The 13,430-nt window shown below is 46.9% G+C and overlaps 1 pseudogene; it reads left to right on the forward strand.

Annotated features, from left to right (window-relative positions):
• Positions 1-3,955: 3,955 nt before the first annotated feature.
• LOC137365042 (U4 spliceosomal RNA) lies at positions 3,956-4,012 on the forward strand (annotated as a pseudogene).
• Positions 4,013-13,430: the final 9,418 nt, after the last annotated feature.

The following is a 13,430-nucleotide window of genomic DNA, read 5'->3' on the forward strand; positions in this document are numbered from 1 at the left end:
AACTTTCCCCGAATCTAGGGTATTTTGCAAAATTAAAACTAACGCATCAACTATCTCAGTAGCCATTTCTTTTAAGACCCTTGGATGAAGTCCATCAGGACCCGGGGTCTTGTCAGCCCACAGCTCCTACAATTTGTTCAATATCACTTGCCTGGTGATTGTAATTTTCTTGATTTCCTCTCTCCCTTCCATTTCTGACTTACGGCTAATACTGGGATGTTATTTGTATCTTCAATAGTGAAGACCGATGCAAAATATCTGTTCAATTCATCTGCCATCTCCTTATCCATGATTAATTCCCCAGACTCACTTTTTATAGGACCAACATTCACTTTATTAACTCTTTTTAAAATATCTATAGAAACTCTTACTATCTGTCTTTATATTTCGAGCTAGCTTTCTCTTGTCCTCTAATTTAACCTTCCTTATCAACCTTTTAGTCATTCTTTGAACAGTATATAAAAAACGGCAATCTTCTGACCTGTCTCCCATCTTTGTGTAATTGTCAGCTTTTTCTTTAAGTTTGATACTATATTTAACTGTTTTAGTTAAATATGGTTGGTGGGTCCCACCTTCAGAATTTTTCTTTCTCGTTGAAATGTATCTTTTCTGTGCATTCTGAAATATCCCCTTTCACGTCTGTCACTGCATCTCAATTGACTTATCCCTTAACCTGATATGCCAGTTCACTTTAGCTAGCTCTGCTTTCATGCTCTCATAATTGCCCTATTTAAGTTTAAAATACTGGTCTTGGACCCACTCTTCCCTCCCTCAAACTGAATGTAAAATTCATTCATATTATGATCGCTGCTACCTGGGGGTGCCTTAACTATGAGGTCATTAATTAATCCTATCACATTGCACAATGCCAGGTCTAGTATAGCCTGCTCTCTGGTTGGCTCCAGAATGTATTGTTCCAAGAAATTATCCCAAAAACATTCTGTGTACTCCTCATCGAAGCTACCTCTGCCCATCCGATTTTTCCAGTCTGTCTGTAGGTTAAAATCCCCCATAATTATTACTGTACCTTTCTGACAAGCTGCCATTATTTGTTTCCTTTATACCCTGTCCTACAGTGTGGTTAATGTTAGGTGGCCTGTACCCCACTTCCAAAAGTGATTTCTTGCCTTTTATGATTTCTCATTTCTACCCAAACTGCGTTACTTCTACATCCTGGTATCCTCAACTTAGGTCATCCCTCTCTATTGCGCTAATAGCATCATTAATTAACAGAGCTACCCCTCCATCTTTTCCTAGCTTCCTATCCTTCCTAAATGCCATGTACCCTTCAATATTCAGGTCCTAATCTATGTTGTCCTGCTGCCATGTCTCTGTAATGGCTAACAGATCATACTGATTTATTTCTATTTGCGCTCTCAGTTCATCTGTTTTGTTTTGTTTCGAATGGTACATGCATTCGGATGCGGAGCCTTTAGTTGTGTCCTTTTATTGTTTTTGTGACCTGTAGCCTTATCTGTTGATTTACTCTTAGATTTGTATGCTCTGTCCTTCCTGTCACAGTCTGTTTATCATTTCCAATATTCATACCATTCTCTCTTGCCTTGTCTCTACTCTTTGATTTACCATTGTCTTCCCAAAGTTGATCCCTTGCCCCTACTATTCCGTTTAAAGCCCTCTCTACCTCCCTAGTTATGTGGCTAGTTATGTCAAGGGATACGGAGATAGTGGGGAAAAATAGTGTAGAGGTAGTTGATCAGCCACGATCTGTTTGAATGGCGGAGCAGGTGCGATGGGCCGATTGGCCTCCTGCCCCTATTTCCTATGATCCTACGAATCTCAATAATGTACGTCAGATGTTAGACCGAGCTACACATTACATAGCAGTCAAAAAGTCCCACAAAGATTAAGACTGAAAGATAAAGTATCAATTCCATTACTACAAAGTGAAGGACTTTGTAGTCCTTTGCATAGCAGCCCATGCATAAGATTGAAAGTTAACTTTTCATTCACAATCGTTTTCACAGAGCTAAATATTGAATACCAATCCACAACTCACAATGTACAGCTATAAAATAGAGAGAGAGAGACAGAGAGATCACTCAGACAGCAGGAAGCAGCGTGAGTGGAGCAGACAGGAGCCCAGGCCACCGGAGTTTGAAAACAAAGTGAACTGTGACATAACAGGAAAGCTGCAAGGTGATTGGTTGTGAGTAACTGCTGTTAGGGATTATCAATAAATAGTTAATACACCACGGTTCGGGTGGGTGCATAAATAGTTGGGTTATAGCGTCTCAACTCTGGCAGACTAAAAAAAAACAGTATAAATTCAATATTCATAATAATGAACAAGTGAGTAGCTGAGTATTATTTTTTGAGTAAGGTTTATTTTAACTGGTGAACTGTATTGATTTTTAGTAGGATTTATCAGTACTGGTAAGGTTTTATTAATAATTCTAAGGTGTTGTAGTATTGGTAAGGTTTTTTTTAAGCAGTAGCAAAGGGTCAACTAATAAATAAATGAATGGTAGGGGTGCTTCAGCTTCGAGAGTGCACCTCCTGTGCTATGTGGGAGCTCCAGGATCCTTCCCGTATCCTGGAGAACCATTTGTGCAGGAAGTGTGGTCAATTGCGGCAGCTTGAGCTCTGGGTTTTGGAACTTATGCAGCAGCTGGCGACACTGCGGTTCACTTGAAAGGATGAGAGCTGCATGGATAGCATGTTCATAGATGTAGTCACCCCACAGCTTAACAGTAAGCAGGGAGAGAGGGAATGGGTGACCACCAAGCAGTCAAAAAGAATCAGGCAGGTACTGCAGGACACTGAGTGCATCTCACTCTCCAACTGGTATTCAGTTCTGAATATGGAGGACAATGATGCTTCCCTGGGGAGAGCAGTCAGAACCAAGTCCATGGCACCATGGGTGGCTCAGCTGTAAAGGGGAGTACAGGGAAGACTGGAAAAGCCATAGTGATAGGCGACTCAATAGTCAAGGAAAAATGAGGCATTCCTGTGGCCGCAGATGTGAATCCAGGAATGGAGTGTTGCCTTCCTGGTGCCAGGGTCAAGGATGTCATTGAGCATCTACAGAGAATCCTGAAGGGGGAGGATGAACAGCCAGCAGTTGTGGTCCACATTGGACCCATCGACATAGTTAGAAAGAAGGATGTTGTCCTGCAGTCAGAACTTAGGCAGCTCGGTAAGAAATCAGCAAACTTGCCATCAAAAGTAGTAATCTCCAGATTATTCCCAGTGCCACGTGCAAATGAGTACAGGAATAGAAGGGTAACACAGATGAATGTGTGGCTGGAAAGATGGTGCAGGAGGGAGGGCTTCAGATTCTTGGGACAGATCGGATGGGTTGCACCTGAACAGAGCTGGGACTGAGTTCCTTGCGGGACATTTTGTCAGTGCTGTTGGAGAGGGTTTAAACTAGTTTGGCAGGGGGATGGGGACCTGAGGGTAGACTCAGATGGGACAAAAGCTGAAATGAAAATGGAAGGCAGAAAATTAATGTCTGGAAGACAGAGGAAACAAAGGTTAGAAAATTAAAAAAAAAAAAGTTTGGCAGTGCTCAAGGGTATCTATTTTAATGCAAGGAGTATAGCAAATAAAGCAGATGAGCTGAAGGCACGGAGAGACACATGGCAGTATGATATCATAGCTATTACAGAAACATGGCTTAAGGAGGGACAGGAGTAGCAGCTCAATGTTCCTGTTTACAGGGTTTTCAGACGCGATAGGGAGGGGGATAAGAAAGGAGGGGGAGTGGCAATTTTGGCCAAAGAAACTATTACAGCTGTGAGGAGGGATGATATGTTGTAAGGTTTATCAGATGAGACTATATGGATCGAGCTAAGGAACAAAAAAAGTGGCAATCATAGTACACTGAGTGTACTGTGGACCCCCAAACAGTCAGTGGGAGATAGAACAGCAGATATGTAGGCAAATCTCTGAGAAGTGCAAGAACAATAGAGCAGTAATAGTAGGGGATTTGAGTTTTGCGCAGTGGCAATATCGTAGCTAATGAGGTTTAACCGAAGCGTGATTATGGGGAAGCTTTGAGTAAAATGGCTATAACCAATTTTCGAGCTTCGGGCCAGGGAGTGCGCAACACAGTTCGGGTGTTCGTGACGGACAAGGAAGGAGATGCACCAGTCGATCGCACCTTGTTCATCAAGAAAATTCTCTTCGATTGCTGCGGATTTCAAGCGACGGACGTCTTCTGCCTGCAGGATTTCCCCAGCAGTGGATACTTCGAAGTGACGTTCCGGAACGTGGCGGGATGCATCAAGTTCCTGAAGGCGTTCAAGGAGAAAGGGGACCGGGCTCCACTGTCGATCCTCACAGCGGAGCCGCTCTTCACGCTTCCGTCACAACGGGACCGGGTGGTGACGATTCACCTCTACAACCCCCATGTTCCGGTGGTGGATGTACTCACCTTTCTCGCCAGGTACGTCGAGGTGGCCGGCAGCAACTCTGATGTCAAGGACCCCTTTGGGATCTGGACCAGCAAGCGGCAGGTCAAGGTGACCTTGAAGGTAGATCCCAGTGGAGCCATCATCCACCCTCCCTCCAGCTTTGCTATCGGGGAAGTCGAGGCTTCTTGGTCTACGCTGGGCAGCCCAGAGTTTGCCGCACCTGTGGCAAATCTGGTCACATGGCAGCCAACTGCAGCACGGTTGTTTGCAAGAACTGCAAGGAGGAAGGCCATCAGACCAAGGACTGTAAGCAGACGAAGTGTTGCAACTTGTGCGGTGCGGCAGGCCATCTCTACAAGACCTGCCCCAAACATTGTCTCAGCTATGCTCAGGCGGCAAGGTCCAAGGAATGGCCGGGCGAAGGTTCGATGAAGGCGTCCGCTGTCCGAAAGGAGACCAGCAACCTTCTCCGCAGTGAGGAAATTCAGCCTGAGAAGGAAGGGGAGGCAGCTGAAACCAACGACCCAGCACCTATCCAGCGCCCGGAAACCCCTCCTCCACAGACAGAATCAATGGAGGAGGAGGCAGCAGATGGACAAGCAGGTCAGTGGCAAGTGGTCCAGAGGAAAACCACAAAGAAAAAACATCCCAAAGCCACCACCCAAACAGGGAAAACCACAAAGAAAAAACATCCCAAAGCCACCACCCAAACCAGTGGCAAGAGGAGGCTCTCTTCTGAATCAGACTGCAACAACTCCTCTTCACTGGACGGGGAAATGCTGGAACGACAGCCCCTTCAAAAGAGGCGGCAGAACTCCGAGATGGATGATAAAGCATCCCAGCCCCCGGGCACTGGAAGCTGTGATGGGCCCGGCATGCCCAAACCCCAATGCCCGACACGTAACGAAGAGGCCAACGCATCTCAGCTCTGCGACACCGGGAGCAAAGACACGTCTGGCGCACCTGAGCTCCGGGAGACCGGGAGCTGTGATGTTTTAGAGGAGGAACAGATGGAAGCAGCTGAGGACAACCCAATCCTCTCTGCCTACAAGACCCCCCGATGTCACCCGAGCGGCACAAACCCTGCATGAAAAATCAGGAGGGGTTTCTGAGCCCAACCAACGTGAAACTGCTTGCGCATACGATGGGTATGCAGGAACATCCCGAAGGGTTAGGACTGGGACTAGCGAGGACAAATGGTATGGGAAGCAACAACTAATCTTTAGTAAAAAATGGGTGTAAGAATTGCTTCCATTAATGTGCGTCGCATTAAATCTACTACGCGATGTGTTTCAACCTTGGATTACCTTGCCAAGGTCAAAGCTGACCTACTGTTTCTGCAGGAGTGTGGAATACCACACCTCAGCACCTACAGGCAGTGGTCGCGATGGTGGTCCCACGGGCCATCGATCTGGTCGGGGGGTAATGACTGCCGTTCCTCCGGCCTGGGTATTCTGCTGCGGGGAGGTAACTTCACCATCTCCGAAGTTAAGGAGGTGGTGGGCGGCCGCCTCCTCGTAGCAGACGTGATGTACAACAACGCTCCGCTCCGGTTGATCAACGTGTACGCCCCGGTACAACGCAGCGAGCGGCTGACCGTCTTCCAGCAGCTCCCACTGCTGCTGGCGACGTCCAGGCCAGTCATCCTAGGCGGTGACTTCAACTGCATCATCGATGCGGCTGGACGATCCGGCAGTGACGACAGCAAACTGGACGCTACGTCCAGATTCCTAGTAGAAACAATTAAGGATGCCAAACTGCACAACGTCTTCAGCAAACCTGCAGACGGAGCGCAGCGCAGATACACATGGTCAAGATCGGACGGGTCTGCTCGTTCCAGGATTGACTTCCTGTTTGTGTCCCGTGCTGTCACGGTCGGATCCACCGACGTCAAGCCGGTGTTCTTCTCCGACCACTGCCTCTTACTGGCCGACTGTCACTTACAGGACGACCAGCGGGTTGGCAGAGGGACGTGGAAGCTCAATGCGACACTGCTGACCCCAGAGAACGTTGAGGAACTCAAAAGAGATTACAAAGGTTGGAGGACGGTGAAACCCCTCTTTGAGTCTCCAGTTCACTGGTGGGAAGCGATAAAGGAGAACATCAAGAGGTTCTTCATCCACAAAGGTGTTCAGAAGGCGAGAGAGAGACAGAGGGAACTGTCCCGACTCCAGAAAATTATGCAAAATCTACTCCGGTTGCAGTCAATGGGGGTCGAGGTCAAGGAGGACCTCCAAGAGGTGAAGAGCCAGCAGGCCTCGCTCTTTGCCAAGGAGGCCTCCAAGATCATCTTCCGGTCCAGAGTCCACTCCATCGAGCAGGATGAGACGTGCTCGCGTTACTTCTTCCAAAAGGTACACAGAGAGAGCTCTGTTATCAGCAGCCTGAAGGAAGAAGATGGCTCGGTAACGTCTTCGCAGTCCGACATACTAAGGATCAGCAAATCCTTTTATGCTGGGCTGTATGACGCGAAGCCCACAGACAGCAGAGCCTCCCAGTCCTTCCTGTCATCTATCACAGAGGTCCTAGATGACAGCAGGAGGGAGAGACTGGACAAGCCGCTAATTCTGGACGAGCTGACAAAGGCCGTCGAGTCTTTCGAGACGAGTAAAACCCCCGGGAGCGACGGCTTACCGGTCGAGTTGTACTCGGTCCTGTGGGACTGGGTCGGCCCGGACCTGCTGGAAGTATACGAGAGTATGCTCCTGGCCGGCAGCATGTCAGAGACCATGAGAAAAGGCATCATCACCCTCATTTACAAGCAGGAGGGGGAGAGGGCAGAAATCAGAAATTGGCGGCCCATCTCACTGCTTAATGTTGATTACAAGATTCTGTCCAAAGTCATAGCCAGTCGAGTCAAGTCTGCTCTGGAGTTGGTGATTCACCCCGATCAGACCTGTACTGTACCCGGCAGGAAGATCTCTGATAGTCTCGCGCTACTCAGGGATACGATCGCCTACGTACGGGACAGGAGGGTGGACACCTGCCTCATCAGCCTGGACCAGGAGAAGGCTTTTGACAGGATATCGCACACCTACATGATGGACGTGCTTTCCAAAATGGGGTTTGGGGAGGGAATCTGCAATTGGATCCAACTGCTCTACACAAACATCAGTAGCGCAGTGTAAATCAACGGGTGGGAATTGGAAAGTTTCCCGATCAAATCTGGAGTCAGACAGGGCTGCCCTCTGTCCCCGGTCTTGTTTGTTTGCTGTATTGAACCCTTTGCTGAGTCTATTAGGAAGGATGCGAGCATAAGAGGGGTGACAATCCCAGGCAGCGGAGGCACTCAGGTCAAATCCTCCCTGTACATGGATGACGTCGCCGTCTTCTGCTCGGATCCGCTGTCCGTGCGCAGACTGATGAGCATCTGCGACCAGTTCGAACTGGCCTCGGGAGCCAAAGTTAACCACGGCAAGAGCGAGGCCATGTTCTTTGGGAACTGGGCTGACCGATCCTTTGTCCCCTTCTCCGTCAGGTCAGATTACCTGAAGGTGCTGGGGAAATGGTTCGGAAGTGCCGGGGCGTGCACCAAAACCTGGGAGGAGCGAGTAGCCAAGGTACGACAAAAGTTGGGCATGTGGGGGCAGCGATCTCTCTCCATTGTGGGTAAGAACCTGGTCATCAGGTGCGAGGCGCTCACGTTGTTGCTCTGCGTGGCGCAGGTCTGGCCCATACCTCACTCCTGCGCCGTGGCAGTCACCCGAGCCATTTTCTGCTTCGTCTGGGGATCTAAAATGGACCGGGTCTGGAGGGACACGATGTTCAAATCTCTGGACATGGGCGGGAAAAATGTACCCAACGTGGCCCTCATCCTGATGACCACCTTCATGTGCGGCTGCATCAAGCTATGTGTAGATCCCCAGTACGCAAACTCCAAGTGTCACTACGTGCTGAGGTTCTATCTGTCCCCGGTGTTGCGAAGGATGGGCCTGGTCACATTGCCGCGGAACGCACCATGCAGTTGGGCGGCGCCGTACCACCTATCCTTCGTGGAGCAGTTTCTGCGGAAAAACACCTTTGACCACCGGTCCATCAGGCAGTGGTCTGCACGGAATGCCCTCAAGGCCCTACGGGAAAAGGAAACGGTGGATCCTGTCGGATGGTTCCCCGAGCAGACCGTCAAAGTCATTTGGCGGAATGCCTCATCACCAGAACTTTCAAACAAGCACCAAGACGTAGCTTGGCTGGTGGTGAGAAGGGCCCTCCCCATCAGATCCTTCATGCACACCCGAAGTCTCGCCCCCTCCGCAGAGTGCCCCCGCGTTGGCTGTGGTGGGGAAGAGACGGTCGCCCACCTCCTCCTGGAATGTGCCTTTGCAAAGCAGGTGTGGAAAGAGATGCAGTGGTTTTTGTCAAGGTTCATCCCAAGCAGCTCTGTAACACAGGAGTCTGTGCTCTACGGGCTGTTCCCAGGGACGCACACCGAGACAAACATCAACTGCTGCTGGAGGACTATCAATTCGGTGAAAGACGCCCTTTGGTCTGCCCGAAACTTGCTGGTCTTCCAGCGCAAAGAGTTGTCCACCACCGAATGTTGCAGACTGGCACATTCCAAGGTCCAGGACTACGTGCTGAGGGACGCACTGAAGCTTGGGGCAGCAGCAGCAAAGGCTCAATGGGGAAAGACCACAGTGTAAGGTTCCCCCACCAAGCTGGACTGAGGGGCTGGAACCATGGGAGGCCCCTCGAACTGTATCGTTAATATTCTCAATTGCTGTAAATGTAAAACTGCAATTGACATGACAATTGTGAAACGGAAGGGTTGGGAAGAAACTCATGACATTATTGAAAGAAACAGATCTCTTTTGCAATGTTTGTATTTTTTCGTGCTGTTTGGAAACTGTTTGGCAATGTAATTTTTACAGATTTTTATGAATAAAGTATATTTTGGAAATAAAAAAATAAAAAAATAGTAGGGGATTTTAACCAACATGAACTGGGATAGTTTTAATATGAAAAGAATTGAGGGAGCAGAATTCTTGAGCTGCATTCGGGAGAACATTTTTAGCCAATATGTAGCAAGTTCAACAAGAGAGGGTGCAGTTTTAGACTTAGTTTTAGGAAATGAAGATGGGCAGGTGGAAGGAGTGGCAGTGGGAGAGCATTTTGTTGGGAGTGATCATAATTCAGTCAGTTTTAACATAATTATGGAAAGGACAAGGGTACAACAGGAGTTAGAGTTATCAATTGGGGCAAGGACAACTTTACGAAGCTGAGGAGTGATTCAGCGAAAGTGGATTGGAAACAGCTACTTGAAGGTAAATCAGTGTCAGAGCAGTGGGAAGAATTCAAACGGGAGATTCAAGGGGTTCAGAGTAAACATGTTCCCACAAAGAAAAAGGGTGGGACGGCCAAATCTAGAGCCCCATGGATGTCAAGGAGCTTATGGGTATAATAAGGCAGTAAAGGAAAGCTTATGCCCGACACAGAGAACTCAATACTGCAGAAAACCAAGAGGAGTATAGAATGTGGAGGGGGGAAATCAAAAATGAAATTAGGAAACTGAAGAGAAAGCATGAAAGAATATTGGCAATCAAAATCAAGGTGAACCCAGAGATGTTTGATCAATACATTAAGAGTAAAAGGATAACTAAGGAAATTGTATGGCCCATAAAAGACCAGAAAGGTAACTTGTGTGTAGGGGCAGAAGATGTTGGTAATGTTCTTAATGAATACTTTGCATCTGTCTTCACAAAAGAGAGGGGACGATGCAGGTGTTGTTGTTAAGGAAGAGCGGTGTGAAGTATTGGATGTGATCAACAGAGGGAGAGAGGACATATTAATAGGATTAGTGTATTTGAAAGTTGATAAATCACCAGGGCAGGATGAAAAGTACCCCAGGCTGTTAAAAGAAGAAAGAGAGGAAACAGCAGAAGGTCTGACCATCATTTTCCAGTCCTCACTGGATACAGGTGTGGTTTTGGAGAACTGCTAACGTTGTACATCTGTTTAAAAAGGGAGTGAGGGATAGACCGAATAATTACAGGCCAGCCAGACTAACCTCAGTAGTGAGCAAATTATTGGAAACCATTCAGAGCGACAGGATAAACTGTCACTTAGAAAGGCACAGATAAATCAAGCATAGTCAGCATGGATTTGTTATGGGAAGATCCTGTCTGACCAACTTGATTGAATTTTTTGAAGAAGTAACAAGGAAGATAGACGAGGGTCGTGCAGTTGATGTAGTCTACATGGACGTAAACGTGTGGGTCACGATCCAAGAAATTTGCAGATGACACAAAGATTGGTCATCTGGTAAATAGCATGGAGGATAGCTGTAGGCTGCAGAAAGATATTGATGGTCTGGTCAGGTGGGCAGAAAAATGGCAAATGGAATTCAACCTGGAGAAGTGTGTGGTGAAGCATTTGGGGAGGTCAAACAAGGCAAAGGAAGACACGATTAATAAGAAAATGCTGATAGGTGTAGAGAAAGTGAGGGACCTTGGAGTAAATGTCCACAGATCCCTGAAGGTAGCAGGACAGGTCGATAATGTGGTCAGAAGGTATGTGGAATCCTTTTCTTTATGAGCCGAGGTATAGAATATAAGAGCAGGGAGGTTGTGCTGTAACTGTATAAATCATTAGTCAGGCCACAACATGAGTACTGTGTGCAGTTGTGATCATCTCATTGCAGAAAGGATGTAATTGCACTAGAGAGGGTACAGAGGAGATTTACGAGGATGTTGCCGGGACTGGAAAAATGCAGCTATGAGGAAAGATTGGATAGGCTGGGGCTTTTCTCCTTGGTGCAGAGAAGACTGAAATGTACAAAATTTTGAGGGGTCTGGATAGAGTTGAGGTGAAGGGTCTATTCACCTTAGCAGAGAGATCAGTGACTAGGGGCATAGATTTTAAGTGATTGGGAGAAAGGTTACAGGAGAGAAGAGGAAATGTTTTTTCAACCAGAGGGTGGTGAGGGTCTGGAACTCACTGCCTGAAAGGGGAGTTGAGACAGAAACCTTCAACTCATTCAAAAGGAGTCTGGATATGCACCTCAAATGCCATAATCTGCAGGGCTGCGGACCAAATGTTGGAAGGTGGGATTCGAATGGGTAGAATGTTTTTCATCTGGCACAGACACAATGGGCCAAGTGGCCTCTTTCTGTGCCTTCAACTTTCTATGATTCTATAAATTACCCAGCTGCTTTAGTGGAATTTGAACTCATGTCTTTGGACCATTCGTGGAGACTTCTGGATTACTCGTCCTGTAAAGTAACCACAAAATCACCATACCTCTGAGATTTTTTACTGGTTTGTAATGTGGATTTCAGTATACACAAATGGAATTGATAATCTGTTTCACTCTGATAATGTATGAATTTTTTGACTGGTAAATAATGTGTATCTCTGTCTTTGTATTTTTCAATTCCGCAGTCTGGATGAGTTCTGTACAGGCATCTAATTTATATCACAGTTTACACTTCATATCAGTTTTGCTCAATCTAATACTGTATGTAATTTTTGGATTGGCAATGTTTAGATCAATCTGCACTATTGGAATTTATACTGCATCTTTCAATTTCACGGTGTGGGTGAGTTCTGAACTGGTATCTAATTTGTGTCTCAGGTTACAGTATCTTTCAGCACCTTTGAAGCTTTCACTGTAAAAAATGTTGGACTTGTATGTCACTCAAGGTACACTATGGGGATATTTAAACATCCTTTATCATGGGTGTGAGCTTTGGGTATGGTACTTAATTTAAATTTCAGGCTATATCATTCGGTCAGATTCTGTGCCATTCAATCAGTACCGTGGGCCAATTCTATCTGATATTTAATTGCTAGCTAAGTCTGCATTATATTTAGACTGACACATTGCATTTCAATCTGCTCGTGGGTGTGATTTTGACCTGGGATTGAGGTATCTGACTGTCAATGGGACTGAATTGGGGTGAAATGGAAACAACCTCTTTCTCTCCTGCTTTGTTTGATTGTTGGATTGAGAATGTGCCTCTGGAACTTGGGATCAATGTGAGCCTGACTACTTCTGCAGTCTGAGACTAGGGACCTGATGAACTGTCTGTGCCTCTGTACTCTGAGTGATAATGTACCTACTGTGTGAGAGAGGAGCTGGCTGCACAGTTCCTTGTGCCTCAAGTGCAGGAACCATCACAATTCCTTCAAGTATCTGCCTGCATGAAGAAAAAGTATATCTTATAACTCAAGAACGGATGCGGTGCAAAATATCAGATGAATTAAATTTCTCAATGAATAATCATTAATAACAGCCACAAATGTAGACCAGTGTCAGTATCTGCCTCCACCGAAGTACTGAAGCTCCCAGCTCCTGCATCACAAGTGTTCTGGGCAGATCCATAGAGTCATAGAGTCATACGGCATAGAAACAGGCCCTTCAGCCCACCGCGTCCATGCCGACCATAATGCCCATCCATACTAATCACACCTGCCTGCATTAATTCCATATCCCTCTATGCCTTGCTCATTCAAGTACCTGTCCGGATGCCTCTTAAATGTTGCTACTGTTCCTGCCTCCACCACCACCTCAGGCAGCTCATTCCAGATACCCACTACTCTTTGTGTGAAAAATTTACCCCTTTGATCCTCTTTAAACCTCCTCCCTCTCACGTTAAATCTATGCCGTCTAGTTTTAGTCACCCCTACCATGGGAAACAGACTCTGGCTGTCCACCCACCTATGCCTCATAATTTTATATACCTCTATCATGTCTCCTCTCAGCCTCCTTTGCTCCAGGGAAAACAGACCCAGCCTATCCAATCTCTCTTTATAACTCAAGCCCTCCAAACCAGGCAACATCCTTGTGAATCTTTTCTGCACCCTCTCTAGCTTAATCACATCTTTCCTGTCGTGTGGCGACCAGAACTGCACACCGTACTCCAAATGCAGCCTAACCAACGTTTTGTACAACTGTAACATGTTGTCCCAAGTCTTGTACTCAATGCCTCAGCCGATGAAGTCAAGCATGCCATATGCCTTCTTCACCATCCTGTCTACCGGTGTTGCTACTTTCAGGGAACTATGTACTTGCACCCCAAGGTCTCTCTGCTCAACAACACTCCCCAAGGCCCT

This window comes from Heterodontus francisci, unplaced genomic scaffold, assembly GCF_036365525.1.
Source record: "Heterodontus francisci isolate sHetFra1 unplaced genomic scaffold, sHetFra1.hap1 HAP1_SCAFFOLD_43, whole genome shotgun sequence".
Classification (NCBI taxonomy): domain Eukaryota; kingdom Metazoa; phylum Chordata; class Chondrichthyes; order Heterodontiformes; family Heterodontidae; genus Heterodontus; species Heterodontus francisci.